This window comes from Equus quagga, chromosome 21 (genome assembly GCF_021613505.1).
Source record: "Equus quagga isolate Etosha38 chromosome 21, UCLA_HA_Equagga_1.0, whole genome shotgun sequence".
In the NCBI taxonomy this organism is placed as follows: domain Eukaryota; kingdom Metazoa; phylum Chordata; class Mammalia; order Perissodactyla; family Equidae; genus Equus; species Equus quagga.
The window spans coordinates 33,800,620-33,820,387 of record NC_060287.1 but is presented as its reverse complement, the minus strand read 5'-3'; the positions used below and the strand labels follow the sequence as shown (position 1 = coordinate 33,820,387).

General features: G+C 43.6%; 1 protein-coding gene and 1 long non-coding RNA gene across 4 annotated transcripts in view; one reads left to right on the top strand and one right to left on the bottom strand.

Moving 5' to 3' along the window:
- The window catches only part of LOC124231337 (ATP-sensitive inward rectifier potassium channel 15), a 43,336-nt gene extending 31,521 nt beyond the window's left edge, over nt 1-11,815 (bottom strand). Inside the window, exon 1 of one of the 2 annotated variants that reach the window (XM_046648090.1) lies at nt 11,389-11,815. The gene's annotated coding sequence lies outside the window, so the exon portion shown is untranslated. Of the gene's footprint in view, nt 1-11,312; nt 11,332-11,388 lie in introns of those variants that run through there. The other variant, XM_046648092.1, reaches the window with a different exon arrangement.
- On the top strand, nt 9,834-14,203 carry LOC124231338 (uncharacterized). 2 transcript variants are annotated; one of them, XR_006886497.1, is made up of 3 exons: nt 9,834-10,144; nt 13,504-13,581; nt 14,021-14,203. It is a non-coding gene; the product is annotated as an uncharacterized LOC124231338 (long non-coding RNA). The 2 variants fall into 2 exon arrangements; XR_006886496.1 differs by having other exon boundaries at nt 14,015-14,203.
- Nucleotides 14,204-19,768: the final 5,565 nt, after the last annotated feature.

Below are 19,768 nucleotides of genomic sequence, written 5' to 3'. Positions count from 1 at the left end.
ATTAGTTCCTCAGAGAGGAAAATAGGATCATTTTGGGTCATTTTGAGAATGTTTGTTCCCTACTGATTTCACAGAATCCAGAAGTGGCTTCCCCAAAGATTTCACAAAAATCTTCTCATTTACCTCTACTGCTATCCCTGCGGGTAGGAATTTCTCCGAGTTTACAGATGAGAAACTGGGAAGGTAGGTGACTTGCAGAGAGTCACGCAGCCCATGGGTGAGACTCCCATCCAGGCCTTCCACTTCCAAGTCTAACTTTCTTTTGTTCACCAGCAGCCTTAAGGAAAAGCCCTGTGCTCACCTGGGTCGGGCGAGATGGTGAGGAATCAGTGTGGGCAGGTGGGGACCTGGAGTGGAGAGAGCAGGAACCGACTCGTTGCTGCCCATATGCTCTGCAATTTTCTTAGGCTTGGAGGCTCAGAACAGCAGTGTACTCACCCAAGGGTGCTGTGGCTAGGAGTTGGCACATCTGGACTTCCCATCCAGGAATGTCAGATTCCAAAGTCCAAAGTGTCTTTCCATGAGACCAGCCCATCTCTCTTAACAGAATGGTTCTTTCTCAAGCTTCCCCTATTACCTGCTAGGGGCTTTGTCTTACTCCTTTCCCATCTTTTTTTTTTCTATAATCTTCAAGAACTGTTATCAGCTATTTATATTCTCCTATCCAGAAGTTTCCAAACTACTAATCATTTGACTTTTTGCTAAGAAAATTAAGGCTGCACTTCTTTTAACACACCCACCAATTTTTCAAAACTGCTATCATATAGCACTTTATTTTTTCTGAAGTTTTGCTTAATCGCAATACAGCACCGAAACACCAGAAAATAATCCCAGCAAAACGAGCTTTAGACGGTAGGTTCAAAGCGGGCAGCGACTAATGGCTCCGAGGGATCTGGCATCGCTTCTCAGTCTCTCTCCAGCATGATGACTATCTTTGTCAAATCACGTTTGTGTTCAAAAGGTCGCCGATCTTATGAAAGAACAAACTTGAAAAGCCTAGCTTTGAGTCATTGCGGTAATTAGCAAATTTGAACACTGCATTATCTTTCTCTTTTTATTGGAAACATGTTCAAGAACGAGCTTGTAGTTTATTCAGACCTACTGGGAAAATGGAAGCACGGGACTTGCACAATCCAGATATCCATCCACTTTTCAAGGGCCCTAAGTTGCTGGAATCTTCCTTCAGGAACACATGTAACCACCCCACCACGGTAAACATATACCTTAAAATCATGATAGATGTTAATTTATGGGATAACCTGATAGTCTTTAAGGATGGAACGGAGTGGGTTAGCCATACTTAGAATGGGAAACAGAGGAAAAGAAATTTTCGCCACCAACAGGCTTACAAGGAGCCATCCCGCAGCCTCCAAGGACACTGGTTTGCCAGCCATGCTATGATCTCTCATCTCCTCTGACTTTCTATCTGGAGCGTCAGTTAGGTGGGGGCTACGGAGACCTCCTCCACCATCTTTTCTTTCTGGCACCTTCAGGCTCTCCTCTGCTTCTTTCCTTCAACTCCCAAACATGCTTCTCCTCTTCTCTGATATATGATCAAGGGTGGTACCACTAACTACGTCTTCAGAAAATTCCTACTGTCAGTTGTTCCTGTGTCAGAAGACTCTGGTCCTCTATCTGCTTCTCTGATAATTCGTTCTCTTTCTGCTGGTCTGGCACTCACCGTCTTTTGTTTCTCTTCATGCTCTCTCTTGGCCTCCTCCACCTTACCCTCTTGACCATCCATAGTCCCATTTCTTTACCTGTTGCTCCCCAGCAGCACCTCCTCTGAGATCCGATCTCTGTTTGCAACATCCCCTGGGACACCTCTCCTAGAGAACGGCTCAGAGCTGACTTGGCCAAAACAGAACTCATATTATTCTCCTAAATCCAGTTACTTCTGATTTTTGGTTCCAAACAATGGCATCCTCGTTCTCCTACCTGTCTATCTTTAAATGCCTTCACTCCTGCCTAATCTAACTCGAGTCCAGAGATTCGACCTTAGTGCATCTTGCCCGTGTCTCTCCTTCTCCCCTTCTGCTGCCATCACACTCAGCTCTAGGGCTTCATTCCTTTTACCCAGCCTCTCAAAATACCCTTCTGACAAGTCATGGGGCCTTCACTGCCAGACTGATATTCCAAAGCACAGCTCAGAATCCAAAAAACCTGAAACCTTCAGTGACTCCTCATTGCTTACCAAATTGAACCCAAACAATTCTCCCCAACCGACCCACTCTTGAATCTCATCTCTCACGGCAGCACATAAGGGTATGGGCTCTAGAGGCCAATGACCTTACTTCAAAGCCCCTCCTCACCCCTTCTGGAGCCTGTGACTGTGAGCAAGTAGCTTAACCTCTGTACTCTGCTTTCCCCATCTCTAAGACAAGGCTAATAATAAAGCCTACTGGATAGGCAGCTGTGAACATTAGGATGCACCCAGCACCATCTGGCCTTTAGTGAGCACTCAGCAGTGTTGACCATCAGCATCATCATGATTATTATCATCAATCTCTTATTCTTTATAGCAGACTCAACCCCTATGCACATTGAGGTCCTCCCTGCATTTTCCCTCTGGTGCACCTTTGTGCCTGCTGTTCTCTTGACCTCTGATGGCTTCTCCTCCTCATCCTGACTCTTGAAGTCCTGTTCATTCTCCAAGGTGCTCTCAAATGGCCCAATGCCTTTCCCAACTGTCCCAAATGGATCTGGTCTGTCCTTCTTTGACTATCCCCAACCCTTTGTTGGGCTCCTCAGGTAATTCTTCTCACATTCTGTCTGGCATCACAGCCATTCTTGTGCTTTGAGTATTTTTCACTATTTCTCCACCTCCATTCCCATCTATGTGCCCTCCCAGCAGGGCACTGGAGGTTCCTTGAGATCAAGGGCTAAGTCTTCTCCACTCTGATCTTCTGAGGCACGGCCACCAACCTCCCGTGGAGCAAGCTGCCAGCAGGTGTGTGCTGGGTGAAGATGACTGCAGGCTGGAGCCTAACTATCCAAAATCTTGGTAGGAGCTGATTTAAAAACTCATTAAACATACACTTCTACCAACTCTAGGGCTGGGAAGTCATAGACCATCTCTTCAGATATTGAAAACTAAACAAAGCACTGTACGAAAAGCATAATTTAGAGAACATTCCCAGGATATTGGACTAGACAACTTAATATCCGTAATTATAAAATTTATGTTTAAATATACATGCACTTGGGCAGCCTTAGACTCTGAAATGCCATTTATTGGCATCAACAGCTCCCAGTCGGAAGGAAAAGCATTGATTGTAATCACAGAAAAGGGGCTCTTATAAGTTTTAGTCCTATAATATTTCATGTTTAAAATGGGAAAATCTTAGAAAATTCTCTTAACTTAAAATTTAAAACACATTGAGAGCCAGATGCCCTTATTGCCAAAGGTATGCTAACATAGACCGTAGCTAAACACAGCATTGCAGGGAGTCTGAAATTATGTGAATTCCCTTGTCTCCTGGATTGGCTGCACCATAGATCAAATCATTTTTTTCCACCCCAGGATTTCAGCAAATTCCTCCTTTCCTTTCTTTCCCTTGTTTTCTTCTCCAGGATCAAACTTTCAGTCCAAGCTCCGATGCCAAACTCTGCCAACTCTGCATTTACTTTTCTGTTTTATTTCAATTTTCTTCTTTCTAAAACACTCTGTGTGTTTCTTATTTTTCCCTCTCTGGGGTTTACACAAGTACTATATTGTAGGTACCTGGTGCCCTGTTTCTTCTCACTCATATAAATACATCTCCTTCCTTAATGACTCCACTTAAGCAATTCTAGCAGCCAATCTATCACTTTGGAATGTTTGCTGAAGGAGAAAATGCACCAGTTAGGAGTTTTCAGATACATGTATTTTCAAGACACTTCAGATAAAATATTCTATATTGTGTGCTTGTAGGATGGGATGGTTGTAGGTCATGGTTCAACTGAAGATGTAATTATAGCAAAAACTGTGCCTTCATGTCAATGCATGTTGATTCAACAGCATTGCCTAAGAAATGATTTGGGCCAAGCTCTGGGAGCACAGAGGAAGAATCAGGTAAAATCTCCTTTGGCATTGAGCTTGCAACGCAGTAGGGGAGAGAGACAAGTAGACAGGCCGTTGTAAAGCAGGGCCAAGTGGGATGAAGCAGCTACGACCAGGACGGTGAGGGAAATCTGCAGAGGGATCCTAACCCAGGCTTCGCGGGGCATAGATGGTCCCCTGGAGCTGGTACTGGACCTGAGTCGAAACCAACGGAGAAAGTTTATAACTTCACCTACAGACAATTAAATTACAGACATAGTGATGAAAAGAACAAAAGGATCCCTACAGGCAGAATGGACATTTCCTTTCAAACGGTTATAAAATATTGTGCATGTAAAACTTGATTCAACAAGTGCCTAATTGACTCCCGGGTTCAAGTATGAAGCGTATCTAAAACCTGCATTTAATTCTGAAGTCACAAACAAGATTCTCTTGCTGTGAGTCTGCACATTTAGTTTGTTTTTTAAAAACATAGTCGTGCATCCCTTAATGACCAGGATACATTCTGAGAAATGCACTGTTAGGTGATTTCGTCATTGTGTGAACATCTTAGGTTGTACTTACACAAACTTAGATGGTATAGCTGAGTACACGCTTGGGCTATATCATGCTAAGCTCACGGGATCACCATCATGTATGCAGTCCATCATTGACCGAAACCTCATTATGCAGCACATGACTGTAGATAAAGCTCATAAGTAAATGATTTAATTAAATTACCTTTTAGAGGCTTACCCCTGTTTTTCTTTTCCATCTACTTTTAATTCACATGGTGTTTGTATGAGGGTATGTGGATGTCTTTCTAAATTCACTTAAATTCTCTAGGGAATAAGATGGACATAAAGAAACAAAGAGACTGGGGCCAGCCCAGTGGCATAATGGTTAAGTTTGTGTGTTCTGCTTCGGTGGCCCAGGGTTCATGGGTTCAGATCCTGGACATGGGCCTACACACTGTTCATCAAGCCATATTGCGGCAGCGTCCCACATATAAAATGGAGGAAGACTGGCACAGATATTAGCTCAGGGACAATCTTCCGCAAGCAAAAAGAGGAAGATTGGCAATAGATGTTAGCTCAGGGCCAATCTTCCTCACCAAAAAAAGAAAAGAAAAGAAACAAAGAGATGAAAAGTAAATAAATTCTTTGGGACTACTGTCCATGGCCACTTTGTAGTCCCAAAGGCTGGTCAGTCACCTGCAGGGGTGGCTCAGGTCCTAAAGGTATAACTCACAGCCAAATGGAGAATGAACATCATAACATGTTCTTCCTTGGAGCACCACACGCCTTGCCACCCACGCCAATCATAGTCTGTGAAAGTGCTCCCAATGGGGTTGCGTGAAATATTAGTCAAAGGAATAAATAATAGTTTTAAGAAGGCAGGAGGAGGTGGGAGACAATTTTGTAGTCCAAAATGGTTGCACAACTCGGGATAGAGGATGCTTTTGCTGCAGGACTTCTCAGAGTTTTAATCTCTTAATGATTATTGTGAAGTTTCAAGATGAAACACGGACTATGACAGATTTCCCAAGCCTGTTGGAGTACAGACCTTCTTATTTCTTGCAGGGCGAGAGTTAACACAGAACCCTCTTCAGGTCTCATTGCTTGACAGCAGAACCTCCCAGGATGGGGAGCGCTTTACTGTCAAACTTGATGACTGTGTTTCAGGGCGCTCCCTCCTGCTTTCTGGCTAAGGAAATCTTTCCTGGCCCCAGACCCTGAGACAGGATGTATAGGGTCAGCGTCTCAGGGGTCTCCTCCCCAATTCCTGGGAGACTGGATGATGAAGGCACTGGAAAGGAGCCGTCACCTCTCCTTAACTCCCCAAGGCAGCTTTGGCCCGCCTGGGAGAAGCCAGTCCCTCTTCTGTCTATAGGGGCCAGCTGCGTGGTGGTGCCAGGAGCTAGAACACTGAGTGTTTCTTGATCAGATTATCACAGCATTCAAGTTGACAAGAATCAAGTCATGTGACATAATACCCAACTCCTTTGTTAAGAGGGGATGTTAAGATCCCCATGTCACCTTGACTGTACTTTTTCTTTTAACACTGTTTAGAGGAATTTTTTTGGACACTTACTCTTTAACATGGACTTTAGGCAGAAACTATAGACTTGAAATTTATTGAAGAAGGCAAGATGTTGGAAATAAAGCACTATTGTGCTGTGATGTTCACACTGGAATCTTCTCTGTATACCTACACAGTTTTGTTATTAATGTTCCAGCTAAACAGACAGCCACGCTGCCTTTGTCACTTGCATATATATGGCTGTACATATCTGTTTACGTAAAAATTCTTTCCATGGCCTTTTGAAAATATGAAGAAAACAGGGCGGGTTCTCATTCCTTAGTATTTAGAGAATTCTAGACAAAGGAGCCAGGTGCTCCAGGGCTCATATATTTCCTTTAACTCCCAGAAGTTATTTGGGGATGGGGTTGTTAGGAAGAGCATAGATGATGCCAAATTTCATGACCCTTCAAAGCAAAGGATAAACTTTTCAAATGTGTTCTTAAAAGGTAGGAATAGACCAAAGGGCAATTCAGGAAGTAAGAAAGCCAGATTAGGGCAGCTGACCTTGCATTCTTTGGCAAACAGAACTACGATGGAGCAAGATATGAATCTGCAAATATTTGAAGACATAAACATCACTGAATGAGAATTATTTGGCCTGGTGCCCGGTAGGCATGGGTTTAGCAAGCATTCATGCCGAGAAATGACACTGTTAACTGCTCTCGGAAATGGAAACAGCATTAATAGAAATCGAGGGAAGGAGAGTCAGTCCCTTGCTGAACACACAGATATTTCACCGGGGCAAACCCTGAAGTCTTAGAAGCATATTCTTGAAACCTTTAATATCATTCTAGGTTCTAGGCTCCCATCTAGCATAGCGTTCTTCGGGTTTTAACTTGAGGCTTTTCACATGGGAAAAGTACACTGTTAATTTCAGTACCCACATACTCTGCTGTGGGAAAAACAGAGCTGTGATAGCATCTTGCCTTGTTATGACCCACAGGGTCAGTCATAGGGCAAGGATCTACATTTCACGGAAATGTGCCAGTGAAATGAGAAGTGTTCTAGATATCACCCAGATCAATTTTCCATCTATTCCTGATCATTAGGTATGTGTAAGTGTGATTATTTGCTATTTTCACTTGTCATTTCCAGAGTTACTTAGAGGGCAGTCAGTAGCTAAAATTTACATGGATTAACTCAAGCATTCCTTCAGGAAACAAGTATTGCGCTTTATTATGTAGGAGGCAGAGTGGATTTCTCACGGAGTTAATGAAACTCAAGCTTTGGGCCTCCTCACTTGCACCAGCCCTCTCCAAAGCTTTGCTCCTAATTTTATAGTCATAATTTTGCATTCGTTTTCCTCAAGGATGGCCCCCAAATTGTGTAATCTTCAGGCTCCATAAAATCTTGATCAGCCTCTGATGCTGACACTGGAGAAAATTCTTAGTTTTCTACAAGACTTTCATAGTTATCAGCCGACACCGGGGCAACTTTGACTGAAACAGGACGTGGACTGAAACCCAAACCCAGCCATCTGGGTCCTCAAAACACCCTGAGAAATGGATTCCCTACTGCAGAATTCCTGCCCTGAGCGACCCCCATCATAGTCCGATGACCCCACGGTGACTCTGAGGATTGGTGTGGTCTGTAACCCCAGGGACAAAGTCCAGGCTCAGAACATCATTTCCCTAAACTTGGAACCCTGAATGGGGACATGAGTGGCCAATGCAGCCCTATGGCTACTGTCCAGCCTCGGTGGAAGGAGCTGCTGGCTTTGTGTAATGTGGATCCCTACACAACTAGATTGCTCTGCATTTGAACTGCAGGATCCAGGGGAAGAACAAAACAAAACTGTGCTTATTCTGTTGCTAATTCTTTCCATCTCCTCTGGGTCCTCAGTGCCAAGGTAGCAAAGACATGCTCTTCTACTTAGTTCCTTCCTACGACATGTACCAAAAATCAATGCTTTGTCCTCCTTCTTGGGTATCTTCTGATGCTGTGAGCATGATCAGACAACCCTGATTCGTCTTCGTATCATGACTAAAATATCTGGAATTTTGTGCTACGGAACTTCAGGTCTAGAAGCATGGACTGTATTCTGGAATTAGGCCACATGAGAAGGTCTAGAGTCAAATTGGATTATGACGACCATGGGTTATTGATCTCTTCATCTCTTAAGGCACGATGCCCATTGAAGGGAACGCAAGTGCACAGACTTCTCACCAACTCTGACCTCTTCTTTATGAAAAGGACAGGAACATTTTCGGCTGAAAAGCCCTGGAAATAGGTTAAGAATTTCTCTGTGGACTCCAGCTGCACCTCACTGAGCGGAGAAGCCCATATCACTGTGTGCATCAGCCTAGAGAGCTTGTTGCAGAGGGGACAACATGAGTCTGATTCCACTTTCCTGCCTCATCTTTATTAGGAATGTCTATGTGCTCATTTTTTCTTTCATCTCAACAGAGTGACACGTAGCAAATAAAACTTCTTTCCCAGTATCTTTCTTTAAAGATTATAAGTTATTTTGTCTCCCGCTGTGCCCTCAATTCTCCCTTTAAAGGTGAGGGAGCAGATTTCCCTTAGTTCCTTGAGTGGAGGAAGGGTTTGGCACTTTTGGGCTGCTCACTTCTGGCCACACGGCTCCTTTACCTGTCTGTAAAACTGGCACCAGGAAGCTACAGAGCCAGGTGAGCTGGGTCAGATCTTCCCGCTCCCAGGGTTCTGCATCCTTGAGGAGCACAGAGCAAGGCCACCCTCAGTTTGCTTTGCTCCTCCACTATCCCAGTCCCCAGCCCACCACACCTCACCCTCCAACTGAACCAGAAGCCCCACTTCCAAGGTGGCTGTATGAAATGAAGGCGAAGGGCAGGAGAGAGAAGGATGGATGAGAATCTCTGCCTGTTATCCCTTTTGTGTCTACCCATTAATAAGCAACAAACTCGTCTTTGTGAGCACAAAATCCAGCATTAACTCTTGCCGTAGCTTCCTGACTATTTTTGGAGTAGACTTGTTTTTACTTAAAAAAAGAATTAAAACAACACATTTGGAGATACCTGATTTACGTGGTGTGAAGGGCTTGAATTGTTGCAGGAGAAGAGACAGCAGCTGAAGTACTTATATATTAAAGACTGAAGGAAATGATTAGGGAGGTTTATACACTTTAAAGAATTGTCCCAGGGGCTAGTCATCTGCAGCCCGAGCACGCTTATGGCTGCTTCTCTGGACTGTTACATTGGTTCTAGGAGTCCGCTGCATGCGCCAGGTAAAGACACTCCAAAGACAACTGTGAGCTCTGAACTCAGTGCATGCGAGGAAGTCAGTGGGCTGCTCTGTGTCTCCAGCAGACGCGAGGGGGTGCGACAGGAAGGGATATTTCAACTACTCGACTTCCACTGATTAAGTCAGAAAAAGTTTGCCTCTGTTCATTGCCTCAAGCCACATGTTATTGGGTTTTTCTTGTACCAAGCATGTTGTTGTCATTCAGGTATACAATTACACACACACAGCCCCCAAAACAAGAAAGTGCAGCCTTTTCAAGCTTTTCTCCACGCCGGGGCAGAGCAGGAGCATGTGAGCCAACAGACCTGCTTTTGTTGGCTCTCCAGGGCTGCCGGCGTGGGGAGCCTGGGGTCTCGCTCTCTCCCTTTCCCCCGCCCCAATATGGGCTGTCTGCGCTGGTTATAAGTGCGAGGAGAGGAAATTGGGGAAATAGCACTTTCTGTGAAATGACCACAACTGTTAGCGGGAGGAAGGAGTGGTAGAGGGCGGGAGCAATTTTTAAAAATGTGTTTTCCTTAAGCAACCAGAATCACAAAAGTCAACTAGGTCCATTTCTATAAAACCCTCAAACTACTTATGCATTTATTGAATTCAGGGAAGAAATGTCAGGTCTGCGATTTGATTAGCGTTTCTGAGATACAACTACTGGCGATTTGGTTAAATTGTGCACCTTCCAGCCTTGTGTGAAGACTTTCCATGTGACCTCTGGGTCGCTCCCTGGATGGCTATTTATTATATTTACAGCTAGAGAAGGAGGAAATTTGCTAAAAAATAAAACCCAGGGAAAGACCAGTGCTGAGGGGAGCTGTGTGTGAGGTAAGTGTTTAATTGTTCAATTGGAAGTCTCCTGACCTTAGGTTTTCATAAAATGATGGCATTTAAAAATTCATTATAATTGTGTTCAACTCTTTTCTTTTGATTTTAGGACAAGTTTAAGTTGAGATAATTTATCACCCAAGGCTATTGTCGATCATTACATGTTTGTTTAAACATTCACGAGAGAGGACAAAAAGGGATAGGATCTGATCTGGGGTAACGGTTGATTGTGTGTGTGTGTGTGGATGTGTGTGTGTGTGTGTGATTTTGAGGTTTCAAAAAAGAACTTAAAGTAATTTTTTTTCAAAATCCTTCCTTTAGGTAAAAGAGAAAAAGATTAAGATATTTTCCTGATAAGAGGAAATAAATCCAAATGTTCGAATTGATGGAGACACATTTGGTATCTAATTTTTCCAAGTTAAATATTCCATTTGTTGTAAGTTTCTGAACCTGTGACTTAAAGAAATTGGGAGGTGAAGAAACATCTATTGAACAACAAATTCTCATTTCCTCAGGCAACTAAATGCGGAAGTGGAGAGAGGAAATAAAAAGCTAGTTTCGCAGAAGCAATGTGGAAATTTCACCCAGCGTAACATTTATTAGCTGAGAATAGTCTAAACTCACACGAAATTACACACAGATTATAAAACGCATTATCCATGGGTCATGAACAAGGTTCGTAATGTTTCCAAAGTCAGAATTGTTTACATTTTTTATACCTACCACGGAAACTTACGTCACTTTTTTTTTTTCTCATAAGGCTAGGTAGCAGATTTTAAAATATTCCCGTGAGGTTTCGCCTTACAGCAACCTAAGCTGATTTCTCCACCGACAAAGAAAAATAACTGCCGGAGAATGACCCAAAGAATCTATAATCAGAGAAAATCAATAACAAACTTACTCTAACAGACACTATGAGAGAAAAACACTTGCAAAGAGAAGTCGGAGTAATTCTTCTCTCTCGGTCTAGATCACTCACACCCAGAGCAAACAAGACAACATCTGGAGATTGTTTCACAGGCAAGAATAAAGCACTTTTTTTTTTTGCCCCATCATCAAGTAAAAACCCGTTTCCACATGCAAACAGCACTTGCAAATTCCCCCAGATAAGTTTGGGTGTCTTGAATGATTTAAAGAAGTTTTAAAAGAATCGCAACTTTTTCATTACCTTTAGAAGGAGAGTTTTTCATAAATCTCCCCAGCCTGCTGCACGCTCCAATATTTTTATAGCGCGTACCTCTTACCTGCAAGGACGGAGGAGTGCAGACTCCTGGACAACTGTGAAGTCAGGACAAGGCAAAGAAATGAGTGTTTGCCGCAGGTTGCCTTGGGAAAGAGAGATGTTTAGGTTCTCTCAAAATAAAGCAAACTTTCTTGCTGTTCGCTGTCAGTCAAAAACAAGTTGGTACAAGTCTGAGTGGGATTTACCTGAAGGAACTAAAGAGAGAAAGAAAGAGATTAGGAGAGATTGGGCAGAGGGAGGGAGGGCCAGAGAGGGAGGGAAGGAGAGAAAGTGAGAGAGAGAGAGAGAGAAGGAGAAACAGAGAAAGAGAGAGAGAGAAAGAGAGAGAAGGAATCTGAGAAAGGAGTCCATGATGTCAGCAGTATGTCTTAAGGAAATCTACAGACCAGCGAAGGATTCTAATGGAACAGCCAGTCCTGAGCTCTGTGAACACCTGTACAAAAGAAAACTAATGCCCTTTTAAAGAATGCCAGTTAATCTTTGAAGAAACTTTGGCGATTCTTATCAAAGCCTGTTTCAAGGTCCCTTTGTCTAAACAAACTATAAATAAATAACTAGATTATCTTTTCTGACAGGCTCTCCTTTATCCCACATTCTTGCCTCCTCTTCCCACTCCCTACTCCAAATGAACATTAACAAAAATCCTGCCCCCTGGAGAAAACCAGGGTGAACCCATACAGACGATACATATATCAAATACACATAAGCAAAACGTCATGGAGGGAGACTGTGTTTTTAGCTCAATCTCCGTATGGCCATGTTGATTTTTCCTATAGCCTCTGTTTTGCCTAATCAAAAACGTAAAGTAGTTGGGTAGCTATGGGTGAAATGGGGTTCTTCTGGATCGTGGAAATTGGGACTAAGGTTCCATGTTGAAACTGATTTCCAGCATTTGCACAGAGTCCAGCACTTTGTAAGAAATGATCAGAATGCCATCCTTGAAGCAGAAATCTAAGTTTCCAGTCTCTGGAAACGGAGGCAGCGAGCTTCTTTCTGGAATGCAGTTGTGTGTCCTTCCTACGCCAAGCAGTTTCTTGCAGCCGTCAGTCAAGGGAGGCCAGTCCAAGGCCTATGAGAGCCACCAGCCTTCCTGTGGCCAGAGTGCACGGGAACCCTGGTAAATCCTAGGAGAGAGGACGACTTCCCCACAGTTACTTTCCCCAATGAAATCCCTCGTGCTGGTCCAAAGGCAACGCTAAGGGAAGCCAATGCTCTCTGTCACAAAGGAGATGATGACAGGCTCACATGTCCCCTGCGCAGGCACCTTGGCAGAGCCAAGGCACTGCAGCTGCTTTAAATCGGAGGGAACAGAGAGTGACTTGATTTGTTGGAAGCAAACGAGTTCTGGGTTCCACGTTGTGGTGCAGCCCCTACTTCACCCTGGGTGCGGCTGCGGCTGCGTCTGCTCCGGAGGCTTGAACTAGGTGGGGGCAGGCAGGGGTAGCGTGTCAGTCTGCATTTTAGAGGGAAGGTCTGAGACCTTCCCGTTTCTTCCTCTCCTCTCCCCTGACTCAAAGCCAGGGCATAAATCATTTCCTTTCCCAGTTTCCCACTGGGGACACAGGGAATCCGTCCCTGTTGTCCTCCTCTTTCCCTTGAAGCAAGGGTTTCATCTTCAGTCTGGGAGAGCAGCGTGGTCCCTGAGAGAAGATGCTGGGCTCCCAGGGGCTTAGGGCTTGAGAGAATGAAGAAGCCACACAAGGTTCAGACTTCTTAAAGCTGATGGTCTTCCTCCAGAACTGTAAAATCAGCCGATCTCCTAGGAGGATATGACAAAAGTCCCACATAGAACAGGTGAACACAGAGGTGTAGAAAAACAAAAAAGGGGAGACCCAGCATTCTGGATCAGACCAGATCCTACCTCAGGTGATGTTCACAGGCTGTTCCCTCAGCCCGGAAAATTCTCCCTCACATTTTTATTCATCCACCAACCGATTATCACCATTCAGGTCTTACCCCAAGTGGTACCTCCTCAGGGACATCATTTTTAAGGTCTTCATTTCGTAAGGTCCCGATCCAACTCTGCACATCAATATTCCCTTTTACTTGGAAAGCCACTTTGCGTTGTCTAAATGGTCCTAACTCTTCACCGTTTACTGTCTGTGTTCCATTTCAGAGATTGACGGCACTGCTGTGTTCATGCGTGCCCCTCGAGGGACAGCTGGCACGTCACGGTCCCTCACAAAAATACTTGGTCAGTTGATTAATACAAGATTATAAATGGAGGTCATGATTTGTAATGATCGAACTTACTTCTTATCTTTAACGAGTATTTCCAGTCTCGGCTTTAATTAGTAAACTAATATTTGAATACTCTTTCTCAATTTATAAAGCTCATTCAGAAATGTTATCAATTTGATGCTCACACCAAAAAGGTATGATTAGTCGCATTTTAAGAGTGAGGAAATGGGGCAAGAGAGGGTCAGTGATTTGCTCAAAATCACAGAATAGAAAGAGGTGAGTTGAGGTTCGAAACAGCCCTTGTCACTCCCAGTCCATGCATTTTTCATTAGACTGCATTTTTCTCAAATTAGTCTATTGTGGGCATACATATGCATGTGTAGATTCTTTTGAGTATCAAGTAATACTCTACATGAATTATAACCATAGTCTAATACTCTGGCAAGCTTTAGTTTTTGCAGGAGCGGACATGGAAGAGCTCATATTCATTCATAACACAGACTTCAAAATGATGAAAGGGGCCGGCCTGTTGCCGAGTGGTTGAGTTCGCGTGCTCCACTTCGGTGGCCCAGGGTTTCGCCGGTTCAAATCCTGGGCGTGGACATGGCACCGCTCATCGGGCCACGCTGAGGCGGCATCCCATATGCCACAACTGGAAGGATGCACAACTAAAAATGCACAACTATGTACTGGGGGGCTTTGGGGAGAAAAAGAAATAATAAAATCTTTTAAAAAAATGATGAAAGAAGAAAATGAGTCCAAAGGAATATGAATATGTGAAATAATTTAAATGTTAAGACAATATTCTTCACTTCGGTAATGTTTGTTTTTATTCTTTTTCTTTTGGGGCTATTTCAACAATTAGATCTTGAGGTTGCAGATCTGACAGAATTCACGAAAGGAGGTGAGGCATTATAAATAAAAGTGTTTGGGGGGGACATTCTAGAATAAGCATCTATGAGATTTCTGTCACAGGGAACAGACTTTACCCTTCACGTTTTAATAATTGAGTGATCTAAGTATTTCTGGAATTTTTTGAGGCTAAGTGAGGGAAAGAGGACAAGCTACTAATCTTGACAAAAAATATCTTGTGTCACTCAATCTCCCTCTCACCCAGTGAGAAAATTTGCTTCAGAATATGTTTCTAAAGAGTAAAGTCTGGAATCTACCACACAAGATTACTTCCAATAACACAGTTAATCATTTTGTAATTGAAGATGGTCAATCTTATTGATCTTTTAGCTTAAAATAAAAACCAAACCTGAATGAGTATTCAGCAAATCATCTTTCTTTGCCCAATTAATTGAAAGCAAGACTCTTACATGTGTCAGTAGAATATACATAAGTCTGGATTCTTATCCAAAGTTCTAAAAAGATGTCTGAAAACTGGGCAGAAAAGATCACAAGAACCAACTTTTTCAAGAATAATTTCCAAAAAAGTAAAAAAAAAAGTAATGCAGTGCTTCCAATTCTCATCTTGGCTTGAATTGAGATGTAAAAGACTTTGAAGTGTGATGAGAGGGAAAAAATAGATTTTTACCTTTGAATAGATGTATTTGAGTCAGATATGGGACCATTTATGGACGGTTAAGTCAGTTTTTAAAACTTCATCAAAGCCTCCTATGGCCCCACCAGCTAAAAGCATCCTCCACAGGCTAGGCAGGACTCGGTCAGTGCTCTCCAGTTTGTTCCCACAGTCCTGTCCCGGAAGCATGTAAAATGTCCCCTTGGAATGGGGGTGAGCCATGGAGAATGGAGGATGCCCATTTTAATCCTCTCAAGACTGAAACCCAGAAGCAGGCATCTGCTTGCCTTTGGCCTTTCCAACGAGAAGCCAAGCCATAAAGGTGAAAACTTGTCTTGGAGCAGGCTCTCTACAAGCAGATGCTGAGACAAGGATGCATGTGCAATTTATTCAAGAAGCGCTCCTGGGGGGGGAATCCGAAGCAGAGAGGGGGAAACAAGTCAGGAGAGGGAGAAAGTCAAGTAAGAGTGTGATTTCAGGCCAAGGCCAGTTCTCTGCCTGATTGTGGAGGGAGCTCTGGAGTCAGAATAGCATCTTAGCTAAGGGAGCTGGGCCTTCATGCTCCACCTCAGTCCCCCTTTGCTAAGACTAGAAGGGGTGATGGGGATGCAATCTCCCAAGAGTTCCAGCTTTTTGCATCTGCAAAGAAGTGGTTCCCATGGCCCGAGACCCAAGGACAGTCTCACGGAGATGGTAGAGGGGCTGCAGGCCATCAGAAGTGAAACACAGAAGCATAGGAATGGGCACCCAAAAGCGGTGAAGGGGATCCAAGGGGATCCAGGCAGACGACAACAGCATCTGCTACAATCGCTAATTCTGTGAATGCTGGAATGATTCCCTTCCACTGACGCAGGTACTCTCCCCTGATTGTGCCCCCTCACTCTGCCAGCATCCCCCACCCTCCTCCTCCACTATATCAGGTTCCCAATCAAAATAAAATTGGGAATCTCAGTACTAAAATTTGGAATTTGATTTAAGATGCACAAGGTCTTGTTGCACACACACATCAATTCCTCAACATGCCAGGGAGGATCCCAGCGAAGCCTTCTAGCACTAATAGAACCCTTTGTTATCAGTATTGTGTCAGTGTAATTTGATTAGTAACTAAATTGGGTGCCTGCTCTCTACTGGATTACAAAGACTGCACAGTCCCTGTACCGGATGGAGTAAATTCCAGTTCAGCAGAAAGACGAGTTAATAGCTGACCATATTTCAGTATGATAGGTGCTATATGATCACAGTATTCTAGAAGCCCACAGGAAGGGCAATAAACTCCGCCTGGGAGTTTGAAGGTGAGCTTCCAGAGGAGGGAACAACTGAGTTCAACTGACAGGATTTTCATGGGTGGGGACAAAGAAAGAAAAGGAAGAGAGCAAATAATGATGAAGATTGAAAGGCCAAGTAATCTGACTCCTGGGGCAGCCTAACACTGTAGCTCTAACCTCAGCCTCACAGAGTTTAGAGGGCAAAAATCACGAGAAAAACTGGATGCGTTTATAGAATCATTAAGCATGTTTCATTAAATATGAAAGAATGTTTGTCCAATTTGCCTTAGTATGACCTCATGGGACAGAAAGTGACCCTTCTTTTAATAACGTCTGTAGAATAAAGGTCATATTTTATTTATTAACATTAAAATTTTGTTAATATTATTAACTTTTTAAACTAAGAAATCAGAGCTCAAATTTGTTCTCTACCATTCCTACCTTCCATTCAGACTTTTAAGTCACCAAGCAGAAATGAGCTTGCCCAGAACTAACCCTGCAAATCCATTTTATCAAGGCAGCTCACCAGCTCTCCATACGTTCAAATAGCTCTTCTCCCTGCTTCGTCATCTCGCGCTCCACCCTAAAGCTGTGTCCCATTCTACATCTCCTCTTCGTGGCTTGGCTCTGAAGGAAAGGGAATCTTTGACTAGTAGGTGTGGTCCAGAAGGGAAGCAAGGAGAAGAATCACAGAGACTTAGTGAGAACTTGAAGGAACCTAGAGGTCATCCTGTCCAGTTTCGTACTGTTTCTAGTTAGGACACTGAGGACCAGAGAGTGACTTTCACGGTGTCCCCAGAGCCAGGAACCCAGAACCTATATCAATCCCTCATTGAAGGTTCTCATACACTGTGCTGTGCTATAGTAGTCCCTACATTTATACATGTTTGTACCCATATAGGTTACTCAAGTGGCAGAAACCTATGTAAAGTTTGTATTAGTGTAAAAAGAGCTGTGGGTTCCAATCTGGGGCTGTCAGGATGGGACAACCAGTTGCCTGACACGCTGTCTCCCCCAGACTTGTCTGATGGCCTTGGAGACTCAAGCCAATGGAGTTTTAGTGTAACAATAAGAATAATTACTCCAAAGACTCAGGCATGAGAACCCTCCTAGTGGATACCGCACCAGATTAGGCTAGAAACAGAACCGTGTCCCCAGGGACTTCACTCACCATGGAAGAAGTGCCAGCCCCTGTCCCCAGAGCTTGTCCTTTGCTTTTGGTGCCTCAGTGGCTTATCATTGAAGACACTTGGAACATCTCTGAAGAATAGAAGAGCTCACTCCCAGAAGAGTTTCATTTGCCTTGTGAGGATGCTGACCAGTTCTAGCATTTTCTCCTTCTTTCTTGCTCCTTCCTATAGCATCCATATGGCCAAATCAAGATCCTTGCCACATTAACTTCTTCCTGCTCTCCGTTTGCCTCAACCCAGAACTCATAAGCTACTTAATTTGTTTTTCCTAATGGGAAGTTCAGACAGATAGGGAAGCAAATAATTAAGTGTGTGGCCCCCTTCTGTTGAATACAGAATCATGACCACATGCCAAGTTTTAGGACATTATTTGGGGCGAGGAATATGGCTGTTTTGTGTTCTGTGAAAGACCTGAGAGATTTTGAAATGATCAACAACAAAAAAAAATTCTGAAAGGAGTTTAAGAAGCCCACTACTGAGGTCATAAGGGCTAGCACTGAATAAATGAGGCCAAGTAAACATCCTCCTGTGAACCAAAGAGAATGCCTGGCTTTGTAACTGAGATGGCTTTTGAGTTTCTTAGACCTTGTGACAAGGCCTGTTACTTCTGTTTGGCTGAGGGAAGACCTCTTGCAAAGAAAAGGTAAATGGCTCTTGCTGAATTCCTTACAAGTTCATATGGTCTTGAACTTGTTTTCATCTACTGGTTTTTAAACCAGGTCCCACTGGACAAACACCCACCTCTCTCGCCCCCCAGTAACAGATCATCCGCCTGTGAACTCTTCTAGCAGATCTCCAATTACTGGTCTCCTCGTGTCCCTTGGGGTTCTCAGGGAAGAAGCCCATGGGAGTGAGAGCAGTCTCCCACTGGAGACTTTTCATCTTTCCACCATCATTCCCAACAAAAGGAATTCCTCCTCAGGAAAACATTGAGGCTGTTTCAAGGCTTGCTCACATTCTTCTTTAATGGGCTGGTATAAAAATGACCCCAAAATGCAGAAGTTGCTTAATAGAAATGTTACCTCCAAGTTATTCCCCGTGTTGGGGGACAACCATCCTGGTTTTCCCATGACTGTCACAGTTTCAGCACTGAATGTCTCATGTCCTGGGACATCTCTCGGTCCCAGACAAAACACCATGGTTGGTCACCCTGCTTCTCTGTGTGTCCTCAGTTCTTTTGTAGTCAGCTGTCAAATTTTAACACTTTAAAAAATGTTTAAAGTGTTAGTACAGGCATGATATCCTAATGGGTTAGCACCAACTGGACATTCGCTAGGGCATATGTACAACCTAATTTTGTCAAATGGAAAAAAGTACGCTTAAAAAGTTAGATGCAGGAAATGCCCGACACTCCACATAGAGGCCGGCCCCCTTGCTTTAAACCTCCACTGGAGTTAGTTGATGATTCTTGATCCCTACCGACAGTATGGCTTGCAAAGCACCACTGACATTAACCCAACAGTGATCTGGTTTCCTCTCGCCTTATTCAAACTGGACTTTGTTGCTTTAGCTGTTGTTGGTGCAATTTTACACCGCAAGTTAAATACACACCATTTCTTCCTGGTTCACTTCAGACCCACTTTTCCTAAGTGAACTGTTCTGTAGCAATTTTCATCAACGAAAGGTGCATGGTAATGACGGTTTTTCACCGTTGATGACATAGGCTGGTAAATACAAAAACAACATCTACAGGGTAGAATTTCCATCTCCAGGCCACTGCACTCAGAGTGATCCCACCTTCCTTTCAAAGCTAAACTGTGTCATTCATTTGACAATGTGTTACCTGCTGGCTTATATCAACTCGCCTCTTCTACTGTTGTCTTATTGTTTAATTTGGAATCAACTATACAGGTAATCTCTTAGGCCAGACTGTGAGATACCTGTGGCCACGGACCCTGTCTCCGGCAGATGGCCAAACACACTATTTTGCACACAGTAAATTGAGTTTGAGGCCAAAACTCCAAGAGCCACCTTCAGAATATTTAAAATAGAGTAATACAGAAAACTCAATTATCACCCTGAATAATTTTCATGATCAAAAGTAGTGAATCATTCTAGGTTATCCCTTGTTTTCATATTTTAGTGACTGGTCTTTGGTTAGGGATAAACCACATATTTTAGGTTTAAAAGATCACTAAATCGATGGGGGTATCTTTCTTCTTGGGATGGGGTATCTTTCCTCTCGGGTTGGCAGTATCAATGGGCAGGCAACGTGTCTGA